Source organism: Gossypium hirsutum, chromosome A06, assembly GCF_007990345.1.
Source record: "Gossypium hirsutum isolate 1008001.06 chromosome A06, Gossypium_hirsutum_v2.1, whole genome shotgun sequence".
Classification (NCBI taxonomy): Eukaryota; Viridiplantae; Streptophyta; class Magnoliopsida; order Malvales; family Malvaceae; genus Gossypium; species Gossypium hirsutum.
Genome location: NC_053429.1, coordinates 114358927 through 114377952, shown reverse-complemented (window position 1 = coordinate 114377952; position 19026 = coordinate 114358927). Strand labels below are relative to the sequence as shown.

Below are 19026 nucleotides of genomic sequence, written 5' to 3'. Positions count from 1 at the left end.
TAGACTCAGAGAGGAATCCATACATATATGGTATGACCCCTAATTATCTCTGGTCAATTTATAGTGAATTTCCAAAGTCAGAACAGGGAATCTAGAAACTGTTCTGGCCCTGTTCCACAAGAACCTGAATATCTCTTACTGTACTGTTCATATGATTGTTTCGTTACTTTCATATGAAAGTAGATTCATCAAGGTTCGATTACATAATTTATTCACTATTTAATTCCACTCCTACGAATTCTTGTGATTTTTCCAATCCACACCACTGCTGCTGTCAGCCTCTGTTTTCAAAGTAAACCTTACCTATTTTCGGGGTTTCATGGACCAACTAGGGCCTTGTCATACATATGCCCACATATGATCATACTTAGCCATTCCAATGGCTGATCGTTTGCTCAACACTTCCATTCCAACTATAGTTACATCATGAAACCATCTATACATTCATAAACACGAATGGTCTAATGCCATACTCCACTTCTACAAGCCATTTTCGCATGGCTGTACACTTATACATTTCATAAAGTACTCGAAAACAACAATGGGTAGTCCTATACATGCCATATCAAAATTCAACCAAAATAGTACCCAAAAGAGCCTTTGATAGTGTGGGCGACTTCGACTTCAAGATCCCGAGTCCGATAGTTGGAGAACCAAAAATCTATAAAACAGAGGAGCAGTGTAACGAGTAAGCAATTTATGCTTAGTAAGTTTTGAGCAAGGAATTCCAGCATAAACAAAGAATAACACACATTTAGCTAAACGGAATATTTCACAATACGCAATTTACCGATATCAAACTTGCTTCACAACATTAACAACCCTTATGTACATACACAATAGACTAACTTAGCCGAAGGCCGGTAGCTCGTTTATCAACTGAGCGAACATTTATTTGTAAGGGCTCGATTAAATTCAACACATACGTAACATATCCCCATATTGGGATGTTTTTCGAGTATTCGCTGGAATTTTACAGCAAGCTCATTCATTACCAAATCACGTACCTTCGGGATTTAACCGGATATAGCTCCTCGTTCAAATGCCTTCGGGACATAGCCCGGTTTTAGTAACTCACACAATGCCTTCGGGACATAACCCGGATTTAATAACTCGCACGAATGCCTTCGGGACTTAACCCGGATTTAGTATCTCGCACAAAGGCCTTCGGGGCTTAACCCGGAATTTGTATCTCGCACAAATGCCTTCGGATCTTAGTCCGGATATATTCACTTAGCACAAAGCCTTCGGGACTTAGCCCGGACAGCATTCAATTAATCATGCACATCTAACAATAATTCATGGCACATTCATATTTCATTTTCATTTGCGAAACTCAAACACAAGGCACATATCGTCCTTGCACATTCGGCTCAATAGCCACACATAGAGCATGATTTAATCACATCGTAATTTAAGCTCTCTTACTCAAGAACTTACCTCGGGTGTTGTCGAACGATTCCGCTAGCTATTCAACCACTTTTTCCTTCCCTTTATCGGATTTATTTCCCCTTTGCTCTTGAGCTTAATTAAACAAATAAATTGATTTCATCATTTAGGCATCAAAAAGATGAACACAAGGCACTTAGCCCATATTTATACATTAGACATTAAAGTCTCATACATGCAAAAATCATGCATCAACACAACATATTAGCTAATTTCTTTCCCCTTGGCCGAATATGCATGTCTATTTTTGGGGTCGATTTCAACACTTAATACACACATATACACACTAGTAAAGCATCCTCCCCCTTTTCATCAATTTAACACATGCATTGCTCATTAACATGCAAAGTTACATTCGGCATTAGCACACATCTTGCTAGCCGATTCTTCTCCATTTAGCAACCAATGCACATATGTGCTCACACAAAAAATGCTAAAAAGGAGGTTCAAGAATCATCAAGCCATCATCACATGCATCATTAACAAGCTTCATATTTTGCATGCAATAGCATTAACACAACCTCCACCTAGGCCGAATCTTAACTCATCCTCATGCCTCATCACCACAACATCAAACACCAACCAAGAATGATACATCCATGGTCAAGTGCCATTTCCATCACATAGCAAGATTTAGACCATGGGCTAGGTAGAACTCAAGCTAACAACTAAAATATGCATGCATCTCATGGAACATCATCAACATACCTTAGCCTAGCTACATGCATGGCCGAATCTCTTCACCTTTCTTCTTCTTTCCTCCTTAAAATTTTTGGCCAAGGATGAACCAAAGGATGAGAAATTTTTTTCTTTGTTTTTCTTTCTAATTTAGGCTAAATGAAGGTGAGAAAAGGATGAACAAAGATCTTCTCCTCTCTTTTCTTTAGCTCACGGCAATGGGGGGAAAAGAATCAACTACACACTTTTTTTTTGTGTATTCATCATACTCCTTTTCATTATTTAATTTTCATGCCTATTATTTTATTTTTTTCCACCCATGATGCACCAACAAAACATGTCTATGACATGTCTTGGCCATCAAACTTGGTCTACCATACTTGTCATGGCCGGCCACTACTAGTAGGGGGGAATTTGACATGCAAGTCCCCCCTTTGTCCACATGCATTAATAGGTCCTCACACATTGACCTATCACATTTTAGAATTTTCTCACATAAGTCCTATTGACTAAATTCACATGAAATCAACCAAATTGAAGCTTGAAATTTTCACACATTCATAATTACATATTCTAGACAATAAGTATCACATTCAAACATTTCGGTGACTCGGTTTAGCGGTCCCGAAACCACTTCCCGACTAGGGTCAACTTTGGGCTGTCACAGTTATGCAACACCCTTAACCCAAATCCGTCGTTGGTACAGGATTACAAAGCATTACCAGAGTTTACAATTCAAACAAACAGAAAATGCAAACATTTTATATCATATAGTAATCGTGTCAAAACCACTCAAAATCATACAGATTGTCCCTTATACAAGCCCACGAGGCCCAAAATACGCATTGGAAATAAATTGGAACTAAATCGAAAACTCAAAATTTTTCGAAAACATTTAAAATTTTCAACACTACAAGGGTCACACGGCCGTGAATAACCAAAAATAACCAACCAAAAGTACCGAATGAACCAATGGATAGTGTGATATAGCTCTGACAAGGTTCCAACCTAAACGAGATTCCGAATCACTATAAAACACAAAAAATAACACAGAATAAACATTTAAGCTTAGTAAGTTCGTATAATATAGAATTTAACTTACCATTTAACCACAATTTAAGTAAGTAAACATAACATCCCAACCAATTTGACCAAAAGCCTAAACTCATGTTCACCAACATATTAGCTATGTAAATTACATATAAAATCCAATACACATGGATAAATTCAACAAGTAATCATATTTCATATACATGTATTATTCATTTCATATATCAATGTATCATGTAACATCACTTTCATGTATTTTATGTAAATACCTGTAATAGTTCATATCGAACTCATATAATCTCATAACAGAACTGTGTCCATTGAACCATTTAGAATATCGTTAGATACGCAGGTAGTACACACGAGGTGTACTAAACTGTAATCCATCAATTCTTGTACATGTATGCTTATACGAGCTTTGAACTGGTATGCTCTTACAAGCTATAAACGGTAAGCTCCTCTGAGCTGAATAACAGTAAGCTCCTCTGAGCTGAATAATGGTAAGCTCATGTGAGCTGAGTATTGACAAACTCATACGAGCTGAGATTGGTAACCCTAATTACATGTCATTTGTATCCTACAAATTTCTAAGGTTCAAATGGGGTTCGATAGTCGTCGTACGTCATCGAATATGCAATCGGTATTCATATTACACAATTCACAAACATCTAATTTAATTTAAAACACATAAATGTACAATTTAATTACACGAACTTACCTTGATGAGTGCACTTAGATACGGATGCTACTAATTCGAGATGTTCTCTATTTTCCAATTTAATCTCTATTTGACAATTTTACTAAAAATTTATTTACAAAAGTTGTTTATCTAACAACAACCATTCATTTTCTTTCATCAAACTTCAAAACTCAAGCATGCTCATTAATGGAAAATCCTAATACTTTAACAGTTTCACAAATTAGTCCTGAGACTAACTAGATTAAGCTACAACGATCCTGAAAACATAGAAATTATCAAAAACGGGACAAAAACCATACCTAAATGGACAATAGAAGCTTGGCTGAATGTTAAGGACAAAAACGGCTTTCTTCTTCTTCAAAATCGGTTGAAGAAACAAAATTAAAGATGACAACTTTAATTGTTTTATTTATTTTATCTTTATTTACTAATTTACTTAATTAACTTTGAAAAACATTGATAATTACAAAATTGCCAAGCCATTATCAACCACTAACTCATTAATGGGATAATTACCATATAAGGACCTCTACTATTAAGTTCCATAGATATTTAATACCTTTATCTATTAGAACTTAACTTTTGTACTTTACGTGATTTAGTCCTTTTTAACAATGAACATGTAAACGATAAAATTTCTTAACGAATTTTTTATATGGTATTTCTATCATGCTATAGACATTAAAATAATAATAAAATAATTTTTTTGACCTTATATTTGTGTTCCTAAAACCACTATTCTGATTTCACTAAAAACGAACTGTTACAAGTTAACCGAGACTCAAAAAAGAAAAGTTGCTTGAAGTTCTTAAAAAGTTCAAAAGGGCAATCGAGAGGACTATCGTAGATATTTGAGGCATTGGTCTTTCTCTGTGCATACATAAAATCTTATTAGAAGATGCAAAAAAGGAAGCAAATGATGTACAGAAAAGACTAAACCCGATAATGAAAGAAGTAGTCAAGAAGGAAATTATGAAATGGTTAGATGTGGGGATTATTTACCCCATCTCTGCCAGCTCTTGGGTGAGTCCGATTCAATGCCAAAGAAAAGGGGAATCACAGTTGTAGAAAATAAAAATAATGAGATGGCCCCAACACAGACAGTTATCGAATAGGGAATTTGTGTGGATTGTTGAAAGTTGAATAGAGTAACTTGGAAAGACAATTTTTCATTGTCATTCTTAGATCAGATGTTAGATATTCTTGTGGGGCGAGAGTACTATTATTTCTTCGATGGATATTCGGGGTACAACCAGATAGTTGTAGCTCCACAAGATCAGTACAAAACCCCCTTCACTTAACCATACGATACGTTTGCTTTCCTAAGAATGTGTTTTGGTTTATACAATGCGCCTGCAACTTTTCAAATGTGCATGATAACAATATTTACTGACATGGTTAAGCAATTTTTGGAATTATTCATGGATGACTTTTCAATTTTTGGGATTCTTATGACGACTATTTGAATAATTTGGCCATGGTGCTTAAAAAGTGTGAGGAAAACAAACTTGTCCTTAACTAGGAGAAATGTAATTTTATGGTTAAGGTATCGTATTAGGATACAAATATCAAGATAGGGAAAAAGCAGTAATCAATTTTTTCAAAGAGCTCCCACCTCTTATTTTAATAAAAAGGCGATAGGAGTTTTCTAAGTCTTATTGGATTCTATCAGAGGTTCATCAAGGACTTTTCCAAAATCTCCAAGCCCCTTTGCAATTTATTGGAGAAAGACACAACATTTAACTTTGATGAGGAATGCCTAAAAGCTTTTGAAGACTTGAAACATTGATTAATTTCGGCACCGATCATTGTTACACCATATTGGAATTCTCCTTTTGAGTTGATATGCGACACTAGCGACTTCATAGTAGGAGTTGTAATGGTACAGCGAAGGAATAATATCCTATCTATCATGTAAGTTGAACCTTGATAGGAGAATAATTGAACTACAGAGTAACTGAAAAAGAGCTACTTGTTATCATTTTTACTTTTGATAAATTTTGTTCTTATCTTGTAAGGACTAAGCCAACGGTCTATACTAATCATTCTGCCATAAAATATCTACTTGCGAAAAAAGATGCTAAATCGAGATTAATTTGATGGGTGCTTTTACTCCAAGAATTTGATCTTGATATTCAAGACAGAAAGGGGGTGGAAAATCAAGTGGCAGATCATCTGTCAAGATTGGAGCAACAAGAGGAAACTCATTCCCTTATTCCTATTAATGAATATTTCCTACATGAAGACATCTTTAAGGTAAGCCATATACATGAAACTCCTTGTTTTGTTAACTTTTTAGCCAGTGGACTTATGCCTCTAGAGATGACACACTAACAGCGGAAGAAATTCTTACATGATGTGTGGTTCTATTCTTGGGAGGAACCATATTTATTAAAGCAGTGTGCAGATTAGATGATTAAAAGGTGTGCGGCTAAAAGTGAGGTGAAGGATATCCTTTACCACTTTCATTCATCTCTATGTGGGGGACATTTCAAGGGTACATGTACGGCAACCAAGGTGTTACAAGTTGAGTTCCTCTGGCTGACATTGTCTAGAGATGCACATACATATGTTAGGAAATGCAATCGGTGTCAACGGGTTGGACATATTTCAAGAATGTATGAAATGTCTTTGAATAATATCCTTGAAGTGGAATTGTTTGATGTATAGGGCATCGATTTTATTAGTCCATATTCCTTCCATCTTATCGTAATTCATACAATTTGGTGGCAGTCAATTACGTTTCCAAATGGGTGAAGGCCAAAGCAAACCCAACAAATAACTCTAAGGTGTTCATGCGTTTTTTTATAGAAACACGCATTCACTTGATTTGGGACTTCAATGGATATAATCAGTGACGAAGGGACTCACTTTATGAATAAGTGGCTACCCTGGTTATTATATAAATATAATGTGAAGTAAAAGGTTGCTACGACTTATCACCCGCAGACTAATGGGCAAGTTGAGTTATCAAACAGAGAAATAAAAAACATATTAGAGAACGTGGTGTCTGAATCGAAAAGACTAGTCCTAAAGTCTTGATGACACCTTGTGAGCCTACCAAACAGCATTCAAAACACCATTGTAGATTTCTCTCTATCGCTTGTTATTTGGAAAAGCTTGTCATTTACTAGTGGAACTTGAGCATAGAGCTTATTGGGCTCTTAAGCAACTCAATTTGAATTTGAAGCTTACTGATAAGAAATGGATGTTGCAACTCAATGAATTAGAAGAGATGAGACTCTTTTCTTATGAAAATGCCAAAATATTCAAAGAGAAAATGGAGAGGAGGCATGACAAGCACATCGAGTCCCAAGAATTTGAAGAAGGTCAACAAGTTTTACTATACAACTCCAAACTAAAGTTCTTCCCAAGAAAACTTAAGTCCCAATGGTCAGAGCCTTTCACAATCATCAAAGTATTCCCATACGAAGTAGTCGAGTTGCAGAATAACAAAGAAGGAGCGTTTAAAGTTAACGATCAATGGTTGAATGATTTTTGGAGTGGTGAACTTGAGCGGAATAAAACTTAACTCACATATTTTAGAAGCAACCAGAATAATATATAGGATGAGGAGTCCTAATTAAAATAGTAACCTAAATAACATAAAGTGAGGTCGATTTGACCTATAAAAAAAGAAATAAGGTTTTATTATTCTTTTTCATGTTTGTTCATTGTTTTGTTTTTACTCAATGACAACCCTTTTTGTCTTCATTCAACTGTAGCCACCCTTTTCATACTTAAAGAACTACCTCTCATAATTAACGATCATCATTCCCCTGTTCATCGTCGATAATCGTCTTTCACTGAACCAGGCATCCTCTAGCATTGTGGTGCACCTCCAGCAGCCATTCTCGTGTAGTCTTCTGTCTAGGTGCCCCTCGAATAGCAACATGCCACTGCCCCAACGCTCGACCATGTTCCACTAGCATTGTGTAGACAACACGACAAGCCACCTATCCATACCGGTGTTTGTTCCACTATAGGTCAACTGCTCATATAATTTTCATGACATCACCACCATCAACAGAGTTTATATTCTTGTCCGTTCAACCTCTCGCAGCCCTCGAGTCAGTGTTGTTCTTTTTAGTTTCACTCTTCGACATTGTGACTAGCTCTATTTTCAGGCAAATAAATTGACTTCACAACCATGTCTCATAAAAGAAAATGGTCGACTCCTTATATTGAAAGCTTTAAGAGGTTCTAGTGTGTCGAGGCGAGACAGCAATTCCAAACCATCTTTCAGAGACAACCAATGCTCCCAAACAAAGGTTCCATGTTGGCATGTAATGACAGACTCATCATGCCATCATTTATACGGAAATTGGTCGACGGGCTTAATTGAAAATAATTTTGTGATGTCAGGACGCCTCTTAATGAAGACATTGTTCATGAGTTTTATGCAACCCTCACTCTATCCACAGAAAAATCAATTCAAGTAAATCAAAAGAAAATCATACCTGACTTCAACAACCATCAACGCATTATTTGGGTTACCAAATTTAGATGACAACGATTACTTAATCAAGCTATAAAATGCCGACAATGAGTTCCTTAGGGAAGTCTTATGAGAGATAACGGCTCCTAGAACTGAATGGGTAATCTCGAGGAAAAGAAATCATTCCTGTTGAAAGGAGTTTCTGATCCCAGATGCAAAGGTATAGTTCTACTTTTTACAGTCAAGCCTAATGCCCTTATCACATGGCTTCACGATCTCAATGGAACAAATGCTCCTATTGTATGTCATATTAACAGAAAGGTCTATTAATGTGGGGAAGCTAATCCTCAAGGAGATATGATATTGTGCTATAAAGCAAACAGGGTATGTGTATTCTCCCTCGCTTATCACTCTGCTGTGTCGAAAAACTCGTGTATTAATGAGAATAGTTGTATAAATGCAAGTGGTATTGCTCGAGTAATGGGTGATATTGCTTGACAAGTGCGAGCAAAACAATCTATTGACCTAGATGCAACATCTAGAAATCCCTCCTCTAGCACCACCGCACAACCATATTTGTCGACCATTATGGATATGTTACAACACATGGAAAGGAAACAAGAAGCTTATTGGAGATATGTTAAAGTTCAAGATGACTCGTTGGGGTGTGTGTTCAAAACGGTCTTTCACAAACCTTTCAATTTATTACCTCAATTCTCAGATTTGTTAGTTTTTAGACAAGGTATTTGCATTTAATTTTGAGGAAGTTAGAGAGGGATATTGGTATTTGTAACAGCCCGTTTTTTAGTCAAATTAGAATAATAGTTTCAGAACCATAAATCTGATGTCAAAATATTTATTTTATTATTTTATTTAATTTTATAGCATAATAAAATTATTGTGTGAAAGTTTCGTAAAGAAATTTTACTGTTTGAATGCTTAATTCGGTAAAAAAGGACTAAATTGCGTAAAGTGTAAAATGCATGTTCTATTAGTTAAAGGTATTAAATTGCTATGGATCATTAAAGTAGAAGTCCTTATGTTGTAAATATACCATTGATAACATGAGTGGACAATTTTGGACAACCATTATGTGAATTTAATGGTTTAACATTAAGGTTAATTTGTTAAAATGTTTAATAATATTATATTAAATAAAGCAAAGTTAATTTAAAGCATTATTATCATCTTCATGCACCAAAAATTGGAAGAAAAAGAAGCTAACTTAGTGTTTTAAATTTGAAAACCTTGAATTCTTCAATTAGGTATGTATTTTGACTCAGTTTTAAGTGATTTTTATGTTTTTGAGATCGTTAGTTCGTATTCTAGCTAGCCTGTACCTTATATTTTGAAATTATTAAAGATTTTTCATGTTGCCATTGTTGAATGTTTGAGTAATTGGATGTTTGATGATGGATTTTGAATATTTGTTAATAGTTAAACTAGTTTTGTAAAGTGATTTTTGACAAAAGTGTCAAAAAGGGATTAAATTGTGAAAATGTAAAATGTAGTGGTTAAAAGTGTGAAATAATCAAAGATATGAGTTGCTAAAAGTCCCTATGAAATTCAGCTAGCATGAAATTGTACTAAATTGCATGAATTTGCAATTTTATGTGAAAATGACTAAATTATAGAAATATGAAAAGTATAAGGGTCAACGTGTAAATGTGCCAAACTTATGTATTATGGGCTAAATTGAATTTATTGAATACTGAATGTACTAAATTTGATAATATATAGATCAAGATAAGCCGAGATTAAGTTTAGATCGGGGAAAAGGAAAGATTGAAAAATAGCCGTTAGTTGTTATCCGAACAATACGAGGTAAGTTCGTATAATTAGAATCGAACTTTTAAATATTTGTATTTATTTGAAATGTATGTATATAATTGAGGAATTGATATACTTGGAATACGAGTGCCTAATTGACATAGATTGATGGTTACCGAGCCCCATTTAAACCGTATGAATTCGTAGGATATGAGTGACATGTCACTAGGGTTACCGATTTGGTTGAGCTCCTGCATTTGTTGTGGACTCACCAAAGCTCGTATGAGCTTACTAATGTTTTAGCTCGTCAGAGCTTATTGTTTCAGCTTAATAGAGCTTACTGTCCATCAACTCAGGAAGAGCTTACCGATCTTGGCTCAAAAGAGTGAAAATGATAATGAATTGACGGAATACTGATGTATATCACCCGAATATCCTTTGTAGTTCTAATGGGTTCAACGGGCATTAATACTATTTATACTAATGAGTACTGTTATTGAGTGACTTACTGATTCTATGATTAAGAGTGAAATGTTGACTATAATGTACATGATATATGAATTTGGTATGATATGTATATATATTGAGTATTAAATTGAGATAGTGGATGATTTCATGTATTTATATGACTAACCTATTCATGAATGCTTGTGTTAAGCATTTGGAAATTGTAATGAGTTTACCTTATTTATTTAACTTGATTTGGTATTAATGCTAAGTTTAATTCTGAATTATACGGACTTACTAAGCTATAAAGCTTACTCTGTTTCTTTTTCTATATTTTATAGAGGTTCGTTAGTTCATTCGTTTCGGACAAGTCGAAGTTTGATATCACACTATCTAATTGTCGATTGGTACTTTTGAACTTGTGGATAATTGTAAATATGGCATGTATAGGCTAGTTTTAAAGATGATAAATATGGTTACTTGAAATCATGATTTTGGTATATTTTGTATAAAGGTTAAGCCATGTGATTTGGCTAATCTTGATAGTATGTTTTAGTATGTTTTGTCAAATGTTTGATGGAATGGAAAATATGCAAATTGTGCTTTGAAGTTTATTAAAATATGATTCAATAGAAAAACTAACAAAAATGATTGACGAAGGAAATTATTAAAATAATATTAATAGCTTGAAGTTTTAATTAAAATGTTTTGAAGTTTAAAAACAAATTTTAAATTTGACCTTAAGGAAATTTGATAAAATTAACCCTAAAAAATAATTATATCAAAAGTATTTCTTGTTTAGTTTTTAAGATAACTTTATATATTTAAAAATACTACTAAATAGTAAACATTAAAATAATATTAAGATATAATTTTTTTAATGAGACTGCTTTATAACACTTTTTTTTGTTTTCCCTGTCTGCTTGGGTGGCACGTTTGCTTCTTGGTTTTCTCTACAAGATTAGTTTTTTTTTGGTTTTTTGGTGAGTTGCGGAGGTTTGAAGTGAGTGAACGATGGAAGAGGAGTTAGTGATCTCAACATAGTCGACAAAAAGAAAGAGTCGGTACTGGCTCAAGAAAATGAAGAAGTGATTGAAGAGGATTACAGTCTGTTTCTAGTAAGACGAGTGTTAACAGATAGTGTTGTACATTTCCCATCGATGAGGAATGTTTTGGCAGATCTATGGCACCCGTTGGGCGGGGTGGCCAATACGGAGATTAGAAAGAAACGAGTTCTATTTTGTTTTTATAATAAGATAAATTTGAATAGGGTGATAGATGGAACACCCTAGTTTTTCAATAGGCACCTTATTATTTTTCATAAGTTGGAGAAAGAAGAGGATCAATTGCAAGTTCCTCTTATTTATGCTATCTATTGGGTGCACGTCCATAACCTGCCATTGGGTTTCATGTCAGAAGGGGTGGCACGTCAATTTGGGAACTTTATTGGGAAACTTTTAGAATATAATGTTACGTTAGTGACAAAGAGGGTGAAGAAGTTTATGCATATAACGGTGCAGTTGGATGTCCAAAACCCACTGAAGAGGAAGAAACGTGTTGTTTTCAAGCAAAATAAATCTACATATGCGCTTTTTTTAATATCAAAAGATAACTTTGTTATATTTTTTATGCTATAAATTGGGTCATGGGGAAAGCTTTACCCTGTACGATTAATTATGGGGTGGCAGCTCCACCAACGAGGGCAGTGTCGGCTACCGATAGATGGCTGAGGGACAACTTTGGGGATGGAAGTAGGATAGGGATGGAGTTTAAATGGGGGAAAAGAAAGGAGTTGTTTTGAGGATATACAAACTGCTCATTCTAATCAAATAAGAGGATGAGGTTTGGAGGGTTATCAGGATAAGATAGTTAGAAACGTTGTTCAAGCAAACAAGGAAATGAGAGGTGGGTTAGGATGAGGGTTAGGCTCTAATAAGGTAAAAGGAGTGGATCTGAGGATGGAAGAGATGCCTATTGAATTCGTAAATGGGAAGAAAAGGCAATGGGTGTACTATACGGCCCTGGATAATAAAGATTCAATGGACTCGTACTTAGTTAATGAAATATCAATGACCGCTATTAAGCATGTCGGTCGGTCAAAATGAAAACTTTAAACTGGAATGTTAGTGGTCTGGGTAGCCAGGGGCTATTAGACCTCTCAAAAATAGGTTGAGACAAATCTAGCCTCAGTTACTGTTTCTTATTAAAACAAAAGTTAGTGCTCAACGATGGAACGAATAAGAAGGAAGTGGTTTTTTTAATGGATTTTATGTGGATGCTCAAGGATCAAGATGGGGGGTTTCGTTGGGGTAGAAGGATGGATTGACTATTTATTTAAAAAAAATTTCTAAGTCTCACATAGACATTGAAGTGGATGAAAGAGAAAGAGTGACTCTTTAAATGTTTACTGGGTTCTATGGTTCCCTTATGGAGCATTTAAGAAGTGAATCATGGAATGTTCTACAGTAGTGAGAAGTAGTAGTTGTTATCCTTAGCTAGTGTTGGGGATTTTAATGAGATGATGTTTTCTTTTGAGAAAAATAGGGCATTTCCATAAAAAGAGACAGATGTTTGCTTTTCAAGAAGTACTGGAGGAGTGTAACCTGAGCGATTTGGGTTTCTTTAGACAGTGGTTTACTTGGGAAAGGGGAAGGTTACAAAAATAATTATAAGAGGAAGGCTAGATAAAGGGTAGCTGATTTGGCATGGTGGGATCTTTTCCCGAGGTATTCAATGAATCATTTTCAACATGGTTTTTCATATTATTGTTCGATTTTAATTAATACAGTTGGACGTAGGAGGGTTAACCCAAATCGTGATATTTTTAGTTTCGGTTCAATGTGGATTGGATGTTGGAAAAGGGATTTGAGGATCAGTTAAAAAGATGTTGAGAGTCGAATGGAAATGAGCTTCCAGCAAAGGTTGATGATCTAGGAGATGCGCTGAGTAGGTAGGCCAAAACAAGTCAGGTAGTTCAAAATCGTAAGAAGGTAAATTTGAATTCTAGGATGAGTGAATTGAATAAAAAAGTTCCAAATGATGAGACTCTGGCAAAAATTACGGAGGTCAAGGTGGCTTTAAATATGGAAGCAGATAGGGTAGATTTGTTTTGGGAACAATAAGCAAGAGTCAATTGGCTCCAAATAGGGGATTGTAATACTATTTTCTTTCATAGTTTTGCCTCTTCCCGAAGAAGAACGAATTTTGTTAGAAGGTTGGAGGATGGGAGAAGAGATTGGGTTAGTGGGGAAAAGAAGATAGTTGGACTTGCAACGAGTTATTTCAAAGAGTTGTTCACATCAAAACCAGTAAGGAGTTGTGATCGTTTACTTGCTAGAGTTCAACCTTGTATTTTTAAAAGTCAAATAAAGAATTAATGGTTGAGTTTCGAGTTGATGAAATGGTGGAAACGGTGAAATCTATGGCACCACTCAAGGCGTCAAGTAAGGATGGTTTCCCGATGTTCTTTTATCAAAAGTTTTGGCATTTTGTAAAGAATAATGTTGTTAGGTACTGTTTGAAGGTGCTGAATGGTCGAAGGGATATAGAGGAAGTGAATCAAACGAATATTGTGCTGATTCCTAAAGTGCCTATGCCAAAAAATATAGGCCCGTTTAAACCTATTAGTCTTTGTAATGTTATTTACAATTTTATTTCTAAAGTGTTGGTTAATAGGTTTTGGTGGGTCCTCAGCTTTTGTATTGATAAAAAACAAGGTGCGTTTGTATCAAGTAGACAGATTATTGATAATATATTGTGACCTATGAAATTTTGCACTCTTTTAAAAAGAAAAGGGAGGATTCTATTGGATCTTTTGCTTTAGAACTTGATATGTAATAGCTCATTTTTAGTCAACTGGAACAGTGATTTTGGAACCACAAATTCGAGGTCAAAATAATATTTTATTATTATTTTAATGTTTACAGCATGATAGTATAATGGTGTAAAAAATTTTATCGTTTGAATGCTTAATTTGATGAAAAGGACTAAATCGCAAAAAGTGTAAAACTTATGTTCTATTAGCTAAAGGTATCTAATAGCTATAAAACTTTAAAGTGGAAGTTCTTCTGTGATAATTAGACCATTTATGTTGATAGTGGATGTGCATGGCTTGGTATAATGAAAATTTTAATAATTTTAAAGGTTAATTAAGTAATTTGGTATTAAAGTTAAAATAAATAAAACAAAATCATTATTTTGTGTCATCTTCTTCTTCAACCGATTCTAACCTAGAAAAAGCCATGGATATGTTCAGCCAAACTTCTTAGCTCAATTGGTGAGTGAATTTTGTCTCATTTTTAATGATTTCAATATTTTTGAGATCGTTGCAACTTAATCTAGCTAACCCAGGGACTAATTTGCTTAAAGGTTTAAGATTTTTCCATTGATGAATTTATGTATGTTTTGATGTTTGATAATAGAAAATTCATACTTGTTGTTAGATAAACAACATTTGTAAAGTGATTTCTGACAAAATTGTCAATTAGGGATTAAATTGTGAAATGTGTAAATTTTGTGATTAAATAGTGAAATAAATGAAAAATATGGGCTACTAGAGACCTAATTGAAATTCAATTAGCATGGGTTTAGTTTGAATTGCATGAATTTGTAATTTTATGAAATAAGAACTAAATTGTAAAAAAAATGTGAAATATTAGGAGGAAAAAAGTAAAGTTGCCTTAATGTGTATTTTGGACTAAATTGAATAGAGTGATAATTAAATAAGTTAATTTTGATTACATTTAGATCAAGAAAAGCGAAATATGAATTTAAATCGGGGAAAGAACAAAGTTTCAGACTAATCGACTTGTTTCATCATTTTTGTATTTGAAGTAAGTTCGTATGTAATAAGCATTATTATATTTTTATTTTAAATGCTTTAATATTGAATAAATTTTGAATACAACACTACGAACATGTTCAACTACGATTCGGCAAGTGTGAAATCCCGGTTGAACCTTAAGAATAAATTAGGATACAAATGACATGTCATCAGGGGTTATGTGATTTGGGTGCTGGTCCGTACATTCTACTAGTGGCTGAGTTATCCGGCATGTGTTGCGGATGCTCGTCAGCTTGCGTGAGCAGCACTGTGTAGTTTCCTCATAACCGTCAGCTTGCGTGAACAAACCCGTTGATAGCTCGAAGGTGAGCATTATTGAGATATGATATTGAGATAATTTCGGCTATGTATTGGCACTTCAGTGCAAGATTTATTGAGATAGCTTCGGTTATATATATATTGGCACTTAGAGTGCTAGATTCTCGGGTATCTATATTATTCCAAATGATTCAATAGATATATCAAAAATATGAAATGGTGAGAAATAAATGTGTATCAATACAGGTATGTACATAAATTAAATATGCATTGAACATATGAAAGAATTGAGTTCATGGTTAAATAGATGATTGAAAATATGTTAACATTGTGGTTATAAATATTTTGTAGTATGTTGTATGCATATTTTGAATGGTAACTAAATGGTGAGTTTTGCTTATTATCAATTTATACGAGCTTACTAAGCTTTATAGCTTACATCGTTTATTTTTCGTGTTTTATAGTGAAATCAAAACTAGCTCGGATTCGGGGTTCATCGGAGACTTCGTCACACTATCCTACTATCACTTTGTCACTTTTGAACTTAAATGTTTTTAAGTATATGGCATGTATAGGATTATGGTCATTTTGATATATAGTTTGGTAATGAATTTTTAGTTATTTGAAATGGCTTGTAAATGTTAATATTTTGGTTTTGTATATAACCATAAGAGTTGACTTAATTTAATTGATGTAGTTATGTATTCATATGTCCATATGACTTTAGTTATGTGTTTATTAATGGATATGTGATGCTTGATGATAATTAGTAATTAAGGATACTAAATGGTTGAGATATGAAAATTGCTATGTTTGAATTATAGGTAAAATAATACATGTTTGAAATGTAACCATATTGATGATTTAAGAATGTGATATTTTGGTATAAATCGAATGACATATTGTGATATAATGTGCCTTATATTTGTTGGTATTGAAATGATTTAAACGATGCTTGGCTGAGGTTGACTGAATGCATATTTATGTCTTGTTTTGGTACCATTTGGTTTGGTGTAGATGTATACAAATTTGAGTGGAAAATGGCTTGGTAGATAACCTATTTTTGTCCACACAAGCAGAGATACGGGCGTGTGTCTCAGCCGTGTGTGACACACAGTCAGATTACACGGCCGTGTGTCCCCTAGTGTTGAAATAGAAATCAAGTCCGTATGCTCCACACGGCCTAACACATGGACGTGTGACTTGACTATGTAGCATAAGTCAAAATTGGTTAATTTTGATAATTGCTCAGTTATTTAAGTGGCAATGTCGAATTAGAGTTGCAAGATCAAGTAGAAAGTGTGTTAAGTGTGTGGATTTCAAAAAATCCGAAAAGGTATCGTGGTTTTCCAACAATGGGTGTGGCGAAGGAAGAAACATCTTGTTGATATTAAAGAGAGATTTATTAAAAAGGTCAAGTAGTTTATTTGCATGACTGATAAAGGCAAAATATTACCCTGGGGGATTTTATGAGTGCAAGGTTGGGTTCTTACCCTTCATATACTTGGAAAAGTATTTGCGGTGCCCGAAGGTTGCTAAACATGGTACAGGCTAGAAGATTGAGAATGGTTCATTGGTGAATATTTGGAATGTTGTGTGGCCGTCAAGTCTTAATGATGGCAGAGTGCACATTCAAAATATTGACATAAGATATACAACTGTCTTAGGAAGCACGAAGTCATTCAAGACTTGTTCGGTGATGAGCAAGTGGAGAGGATCTTGTCAATCCCACTGGTTTATAGTGTGCATACGGATGAAGCGATATGGATGAGAGACAACACTGGGGCTCATACAACGAAGAGTGGATACAAGTGGCTTATTACAAAGGGACAAAGTTTGTTGGGAGGTAACAATACAATCTGTGATTTTAAATACTTTCTATACAAGATTGTGGAGTTTAAACATTCCCAGCAAAATTCGAATAGGATTATGGAAAATAGCTAATGAATTTATGCCTACTTTATGTATATTGAAAATACGGAAACATGCAAGGGATGCTTTTTGTCCAGTATGTAAAGTTGAGGAGGAGTCTTTGGCTCATCTGTTTTGGGAATGTGCCTTCACAACGCAAGTCCTACTGGAAATAGGAGTGGTTTTCTTGACCACAGATCGGGAGCAAAATTGGAAACAATGGTTGGCAGTAGGGTTCGTAAATAGCAGTATATTGATGTGCAGGAAATTAGCTCTTTCCTATTGGGATTTATAGTACAATCAAAATAGGGTGTATCATGAAGGGGTAAGGGAACGGGTGCAGGATGTTATGGTGTTCATTAATCCCTACAGTTTAGAAATAGAATAGCTAAAAGAGTTATCCAGTTTCATGCACAGGCCAAAATATGCTAGTTTGGAGCCACCAGATGGTGAGACTGTTAAGGTTAACTTTGATGCTTCTTTCCAACAACAGTAATATAATCCAGTTCGGGGATAATAGTACAAAATAAAGAGGATTTGGTGATGGCAACGTTTGTTTACCCATGGGAGAATATTCTGAGTCCGAACATGGCAGAGGCGCGAGCGTGTCTACAGGCGGTTATTTTTGCGAAGGAGCTAGGGTCTAAGGAGGTCTATGTGGAAGGAGATGCTTTATCTGTTATTAAAAAGCTAAGATCTGCGGAAGAAGATAGATCAAACATCAGCAATCTAATAAGAGAAATTAAAAGCAGAGCCTCCAATTTTCGAAGTTCAATGTTTCGATTTGTACCTTGATGTGCACATGTTGGCGACGGAAAGTCGGCAATATGATTCTCCTATATACCGGATGGAAAAAGTCCCAAAGGAGGTGGAAAGGTTTGTTAACTAGGATAGGATGGGGGTTGAAGTGAGTCGACAAGAGTTGTAGTGACTGAGCCCGGAAGTAAAGTAGCGGTCGAGAGTCCGATGAACTTAGCGGCTTACAAAAGGGTTGGGTTGCATTGAGATGACATCCGGTATTGAAGGAGAAAATTGGCTACCTCTATGTTTCACTGATGCAAGAAAGCGTTTCTGGTAGTTTCTTGGAGAAGAATAAAGGGTTTCTGGCCTAGGTTCTCTTTGTTTTCTAGTTTTGATTTTTTTCAGTTGTGTTTTCTGGTTTTCCTGCATCGTCTTTATGTTTTCATTAATTTTGCTTTCTGTTTTTTATTCCTCGAGGCATCGCTTGGTCAACCAATAGTTGGAAGACATCTGAAAGATAAGGCGATGATGGAGGGTTATGTAACCTTCTCTTTTCTGTCCAATTTTAAATGCATCAGTTGGTTTTTGTTTCAAAAAAAATACTACTGAATATATTAAAACTTTTTCTACTAAATATTATATGTAATATATAATAATTATTTAAAATTATTATATCAATATACTTTGGAATATAACTTTTATACGTATTTATTTTATTTGTTATATAATGATTTTAAATTT

General features: G+C 34.6%; 1 long non-coding RNA gene across 5 annotated transcripts; it reads right to left on the bottom strand.

Annotated features, from left to right (window-relative positions):
- Positions 1 to 422: 422 nt before the first annotated feature.
- Positions 423 to 18874, bottom strand: LOC107961826 (uncharacterized). 5 transcript variants are annotated; one of them, XR_005928576.1, is made up of 3 exons: positions 18335 to 18781; positions 18106 to 18241; positions 423 to 661 (listed from the first exon to the last, which is right to left on the bottom strand). It is a non-coding gene; the product is annotated as an uncharacterized lncRNA (long non-coding RNA). The 5 variants fall into 5 exon arrangements; XR_001701441.2 differs by lacking the exon at positions 423 to 661 and adding an exon at positions 1441 to 1524; XR_001701439.2 differs by lacking the exon at positions 423 to 661 and adding an exon at positions 2879 to 3155.
- Between the last annotated feature and the right edge of the window lie 152 nt (positions 18875 to 19026).